Here is a 6,934-nt window from a genome sequence, read left to right on the forward strand (position 1 = left end):
GGAAATCCCAAAGACCCCCAACAAAAACAGGCCAAAGAAAAACAAAGAGGCAATATCCCCTGTCTTTTGTCCATAGGACACTGGAGTTCAGGGCAGAGCCCTCTGTAGGTGGCCTCGGGATCCAGAGGAAAACCCAGCCATAGCCCCTAAACTATATTTATGCTGGTGAGTGGGGAGGCAGGGGTCCTGGGAAGAGGCCAGGTATCGATGTTTGTTCTAAGTATCATACTTGATTCCTCCTTTCCCTTTTGAAGTGAGTATCACTATCATTCTTAGATTATAAAGGAAAAGATGGGAGCATACAGAAACACATAGCAAGGAGCAGCGTTAATCTAAGAGCCAGAGCTATAATTGCTGTTTCATTCCTTAGCAACGTGTCACTCCAGGTCGAGCACGCCACTGGGATGTCACCGTTCCTAAACGTGCAGGCCCCCATTGTACAGAAAATGACAGTGAAGGCACATCAAGATGAACCCTCATGTGCTGATGATTCAAGTTCTCTGCTTATTCTTTTGAAAGCTATCTAATATAGAAAACGTTTTCTTTTCCAGCATTCCTTCGTAGATCAGGGGTCTCCCTCTTGAGTCTGTAAAGGATAAAGCGGTCCTCTCTATGCTGTTCCAGTGAAAGCATGGCATTGACAGCGGCAGAATTCGAGTGTCACATAGAATGGGTTTACCTACAGACAAGCTTCTGGGACACATGCCTTTCTGTTTGTATATACTGTATTTCCAGGTGTAGCCGCTGCTGTGCAGTGTATACACATGAGGCCCACTTAGCTCTTGTACAACTGGCCAGCACGAGCAGGAAACAGCCCCCACCCTGGATGAGGCGTCCGGAAAGTTGATTAATGACGTGAGGCAGAGTTGGCTGAGGAGGAGAGTTCTTCACATGCTGTTTTGAGAAGAGCTATAGCTGGGCCAAGGAAAGAAAGGTGCGCTTTGTAAGTAGGAGGTGGCAGGCAGCATCGGCTAATTAGGTTTGGGTTAAGGCTGGTGGGTGTTGAACATTCCTGCTAATGGCTGTTACTAATGGGAAAAATGGGATCATTTGTTAATTTTACTTAAGAGTGGGTGTTGAAGGCAGGTTGGAAAAAAAAAGGGTGAATATGGACCATTTGGGATAAACTGGATGAAAAGTGGAGGGGAAAAAAGTCATGATTTTTGTAAAAAGAACAAGACACCAATTTTGCATTGGGACCAGACTATCTTGCCTTTACGAAAATGTGGCCACCAACTTCTATTTAACCAGGCAGATTTTCAAGCCCTTTATCTGTCTTCCAATACATCTTTTCTCCCTATCCAATCTATAGATATGTTTTGTATACTGCTTGTTTTGGAGATATGTTAATAAGAATGCTGGGCTGGGGATGTGGGTTATTGATAGAATGTTTGTTTTGTGTTCAACTCTGAGACAGATTCTGCTATTGGGGAAAAATGGGCTTCTTACGTATTTTTACCTCCATGACTAAATTCAGATTTACAATAAAGCTATTGGGGTATTGGCGCACACATGCGTGTGTGTGTGTGTGTGTGTGTGTGTTTGAGAGAGAGAATCTGATTCCTATTTTACAAGTGAGAAGTTTATTAATACTGTCTTTTTTAAAGCTTTATGTTTAATGGAACATCTTTACATTTGCAATCCTTTTTGGTAGAATTTTTTAAATTATTTACTAGATTACCAATGTTTTGCATGAAAAAAACTTCTTTCCTAGTCCATCGAATACTCCATCTCAGTTTTCATAGACAGAGTTATTTGTTCCTCTGATTCCATGGTAAGCCCTCAATTAATGTATGGGTAACCAATATGGACTGGACCAAGAACTGTGAACTTCAATGACAACTTATTCTTCACTGGAGATATCTGAAGAACACTCCCCTTTCTGCATGGAATCTGTAGGACACGTACAACACAGCCTTGTTCCCCCCTGACACACACACACAATGTTGATGTCACCATGACCTAAGAAGGGCTTGGTATAGACACTTGTCTTTTAGTAAAATTTTAGACAAGGAATCTCCATTTTATAGCTTTTGGCAAAAATATTCTATAAGTGTGCGGAAACACGATCCACATGATGGGCTTCTCCTCATCCTACCCTGAGATTTGGAGAGACACAGGGTCCTTGGCTAAAGCTCCTACTTGGAAACTGCAAATGCATTTGATCCAGGTCTTCAGTCTCTCTAACTAACTGCGCTGGATTTCAGGTGACCTATTGTGATGGTAGATGTAGAAGACACGGTCACTATAGACAAGGAAGGATACTATTATAAACATTAGAGGCCCGTAGGACTGAAATGGAATCGCTATTGCACCAACTGTCACATTGGGATTTCAGGCAAGTTGTGTCACTTTGTAATGCCTTCTAGTTTTTCAAAAATTGGAAATCAGTGTAAACTACACAATATGTCTTCATATGCATAAGGCTGCTTGTTCTCATGGCCTATGCTATATCAGCCATGAATATTTCAACCCAAACTCAGGATAACAACAACCCAGAGTCAAAATCACTAAACTGTGATCCCCTAAGGTCTTGGATGAATGCTGTTGCTTTGCTTCTTAAAATCCTGATATAATAACACCAGCTTTACACACACACACACACACACACACACACACACACACACGACTCCTAGATTAACCAAAAAACTATAGCAGATTTCTTTTTTTAACTCAAAACCACTAGACCTAAAAGAAATAATAATAAGTTAAATATACTGGCCATGGTGGTATGAACCCATTATCCTGTACATGGGAGAAGAGAGGAAAATGGAGAAACTGAGGTTAATCTCGCCACATAGTAAGATCCAGTTCCAAAAACAGAATGTAGCATTTTAGATATTCTTGGAAATCAACCATAAAAGGTATCTCCATTTATACAAAAAGCAACTGTATCAACTTTATTTTTATATTTAATTTTAGAAATACTCAACAACTATCTTTGCAATATGAAAATCCCTTTAGGTTTAGAGGAGCACCCAGGCCTGTTCAATTTTAGTTTGGAAAATAATGACCTTAGAGGAAACAGGAAAACTACACTAACCATCCAAAGACATGCAAACAAAGGGATCTAAAGGACTTAAGCACCTGCTCCAAAACTTCTGCACATATTATTTACTTTCTTAGGCCATCCTCTTACCAACCAGGACGTGTCTTCAAATCAAATGCCCAGAATTGCCTGTATTTGTTGAATGAATGAGGGTCATCACTGATTGTCAACCTGAGCAGTATTCCAGTAGCCCCACGTTTCAAAGACTCAACAAGGTAAAGTCAACTGAAGAAGTATGTGGTCACATCCTGTAACAGTGTACAGCAATACCACATCCAGAATACTGACATTGATAGGATCAAGATACCAAAATAGATCTTCCATGTTATTCTATCATAGCTACATCAACTTGCCCTGACTCACTTTTTAATCCTGACAACTACAAGTCTGCTCTTCACCTCTACTATATGTCGTTTTAAAAATAGTATACATATGGAATCACACAGTCTACTACTTCTGAAGATGTTTTTCACTAGAAAATAATCTATGTGATGAGCTGTATTGATAGGTTTCTTTTTTAACTGTTAACTAGTATTCCAAGAGTGGATATATAATAATTAAATTATTAAATTAGCCTACAGAAATCTCATTTTATAGGCTCTCCACATAATCTGATGCCTTCTCGAGTATGATAATGACTATTCCCTGGATAAAGTGCTTACAAAGGCAAGGAAGGAAAAGAAACATCCAATGGTGTTGGAAGAGGCAGATATGAAGGACCACAAGTTTGAGACCAGCCGGGACTACTAATTTAGGAGCTAGAGAGATAAATCAATGGTTAAGATCTCTTCTTCACTTCCAGAGAACCAGAGTTTGATTCTCAGTGCCCACAATAGACAGTTCACAACCACCTGTAACTTAAGATACAGGGAGATATGATCCCTCTGACCTCCTAGGTCATTTGTACACACACACACACACACACACACACACACACACACACACACGCACACACACACACGGTAAATAATAAAATGAAATCTTCCAAGAAATATAGCAATTCTCTTTTTCACACCCTGTGCACTGGCATTGCCTCTCTAATGCATAAGAAAATGACCTCTCCCTCCCACCAGCACCAATACTGTTCACACAGGGCCCTGCGCCTTTCTCACCATTGCTAATAAATTACTTCCCTAATAGATTCATATATCCATTAAGCAAGCATTTAGCAAAGTGCCTGCTAGTTAATTGTTCTGGAACATGAAGTAACAGACATGAGAAGGATACACAGGCCATCTCTCAAAACCTCCTTTCACTTCAGTGAGTCCAGGAGATATGATCCATATCTTGTGAAATAGAGTCAGGTCAAAACAGTTGTTGTTAATAAAAGTAAAACAGGGTAAGAGTTATAGAAGTAATGAAAGGAATGTGCTGGTTTTGACAATAGAGACCTCTGTGAGGTGCCATGGGTTCAGAAGGCCAGGTGAAGTGAGCAGTTGAGCCATGCAGATGTGTGAGGTCCATTAAGCAGACAGAACATTGAGTTCAACTGTCTTGACTTAAGATGACTCTTTGCTCATAGACCTGGAGACAGTAAGACAAAGAGAATGCTGTGGGAGATGAGCTGAGATGAGAGCTGTCATGGAAGAAACATCAACTTTGCCTACGAGTATTCAGAGACATGGAGTTCTATGGTCCAAGTCACAGCTTGAAGATATTGTTTGTGTCATCTCAGAGTGGGAAAGACTGGATGTGAGATTCCAGTGACCTCCAGAGGTACCCCATGATGGAGGAGGGTCATTTGTCTATGTATTACTTTCATTGCTTAATAAAGATTGTTCTCTGACACCAGCATGGATCTGCTTCCCATTGTGTTGAATTGTGAGTGAGTAGTGTCAGCCTGCTGTGAAGCTAACGTTGCCAGATGAACCTTCTGCAGAAATGTTTCAACTTTATTTTCAGTATTTAGTAATGAACGCTATTACTGCATCAATGGTAATACATTTCTGGTTTAGTGTACATTAAGAATGTTTTCTAGTTGTGCATGGATGCTGGTAAATTCGTCAGTTCTGAAAATTATTTAATTCAAAGTGATTTTATTGCTTTATACACAACAGAATTTATGCCACTAAGGCAGAGGCTGTGGGTGACTCCTATTTCCAGTTGGGTGGGCAGACCCGCTTAATCTTACAGTAACGAGCCTATGAACTCTGCTCTCTATCAGATCAAACTGAATTTAGCATCCTTATCCTTTCTGTTCCTCTCAGGATGCCTTCAGACAGCAACTGCTTTCTTAATCAAATGGTAGAGATCCTCAGGGAGTCCAGCGGCAAGGCCTTTGGACTTAAGGATTCTCAAGATTTTATCACCAGTCACAAAAAAACCTGTGCCACACCATGTGAGTCCCTCAGGATCATGCCTATCTGGGAGGGAGTCAGGCCTTTCTTGGCCAGTTTGTAAATCTGCATCTTCCCATCATCAGACAACAGCTTCAGCCACGTGGGGACACTCCAGCGGTAGGGCAGTGCAGACTGGGAAGGGGCCTTCCCGGGAGCAAGCATGCAACCCATGATGATGGTGAAACTTTTGAAGTCTCATCGCCTCTAAGCCTGTGTTTCTGCATAACTGAAAGCACATTAAATACAGCAGTAAGGGTTGTTGACATTTTTTATGCGTTCCTGTGTCTTTAGACTCAGTAAAATGAGTAGACCTCGGGACATAAAAATCTATTAAGGAAACAGAGCCACTCACAGCCATATTTATTTCCACGGGTAATAACGGTGAAGAAAACAAACCTTTGTGGTCTTCCCTGAATAGCAATTTCCTCGTTGACTTGATCTTTGTCTTACACTTTGAACAGCTCCAGACTAACCAAAAGTCTACTAATATCTCCAAAAATTTCAAGAGATGTGTGTCACTATGGTCCCTGAAAATAACAGCTAGAGGAAGCATGACCTGGTGGAAACTGTGCATCAGAAATCTTTCTGAAATATCCTGTTGAGAAAAGTACTGTCAACTCGATGGGTAGCCCTTCATGACCACTGCACGAACTGAATGTATTTGCTCCAAAGAAATAAAGAATGCAGATTTACAACTCTCTAAGTTTTGTGGTTTTCTAACATTCCTTTCCAATCCCTTTATGGATCTCCTTTAAAAATTATATACAACTAGAACTGGCAATGATAATTAAATCATTAAAACTAGTCAGAGGTGGTCTTCGAAGGCCACACAAAAATGTCATAATGATGTTTCAATTTGCCTTTATGAGCAAGGTTAAACTTCTGGGGAAAGGAATCGTAGCCAAATAAATGACTTACCTTCTATGCATCTGTGTGCTTTTTCATGCTTAATAACAAAGTTAAGAAGTAGAAAATAATATAGGAAAATAAATCTAAAAATAAGCATGAAAGGGCTGTTTAATTTCACCTTCAGAAATTGAATTGAGACAACATAGCTATACATTTTGATTTTAATCCATAAAATAATTTATGTATTTATTAGAATTATATTCTAAGCCAGGTAGTGGTGGTACACACCTTTAATCCCAGCATTCAGGAGGCAGAGGCAGGTGGATCTCTGAGTTTGTGGCCAGCCTAGTCTATAAGGTGAGTTTCAGGATGGCCAGGCTACACAGAGAAACCCTGTCTTAAAAAAAAAAGAATCCTATTCTTTCACACACTGTGAAATATTTGAACTATGTAATTGCAGGGTTAGCTGGAGAAATATAGAAGAAATGGGGCAAAGCTGATAGGGTGGTTTAGAAAGTCCAGCAAGAAATAAGTCTGGTTTAAGCTATCATCTCTGTACAACTTTTTTCTCCTGTAGTCAAATGCTCTACAACTGAGCTATAACCACACCTGTAGAAAGCAAGTTAGCCTTTCCCCACAGCATGGCATGTGTCAACTGGCTACTTCACCGTGCTTGTTCCACTAAGACTACCATGTG

General features: G+C 40.3%; 1 pseudogene; it reads right to left on the reverse strand.

Moving 5' to 3' along the window:
• Nucleotides 1-5,109: 5,109 nt before the first annotated feature.
• Nucleotides 5,110-5,559, reverse strand: LOC142855622 (small ribosomal subunit protein uS15 pseudogene; annotated as a pseudogene).
• Nucleotides 5,560-6,934: the final 1,375 nt, after the last annotated feature.

This window comes from Microtus pennsylvanicus, chromosome 8 (assembly GCF_037038515.1).
Source record: "Microtus pennsylvanicus isolate mMicPen1 chromosome 8, mMicPen1.hap1, whole genome shotgun sequence".
NCBI classification, from domain to species: domain Eukaryota; kingdom Metazoa; phylum Chordata; class Mammalia; order Rodentia; family Cricetidae; genus Microtus; species Microtus pennsylvanicus.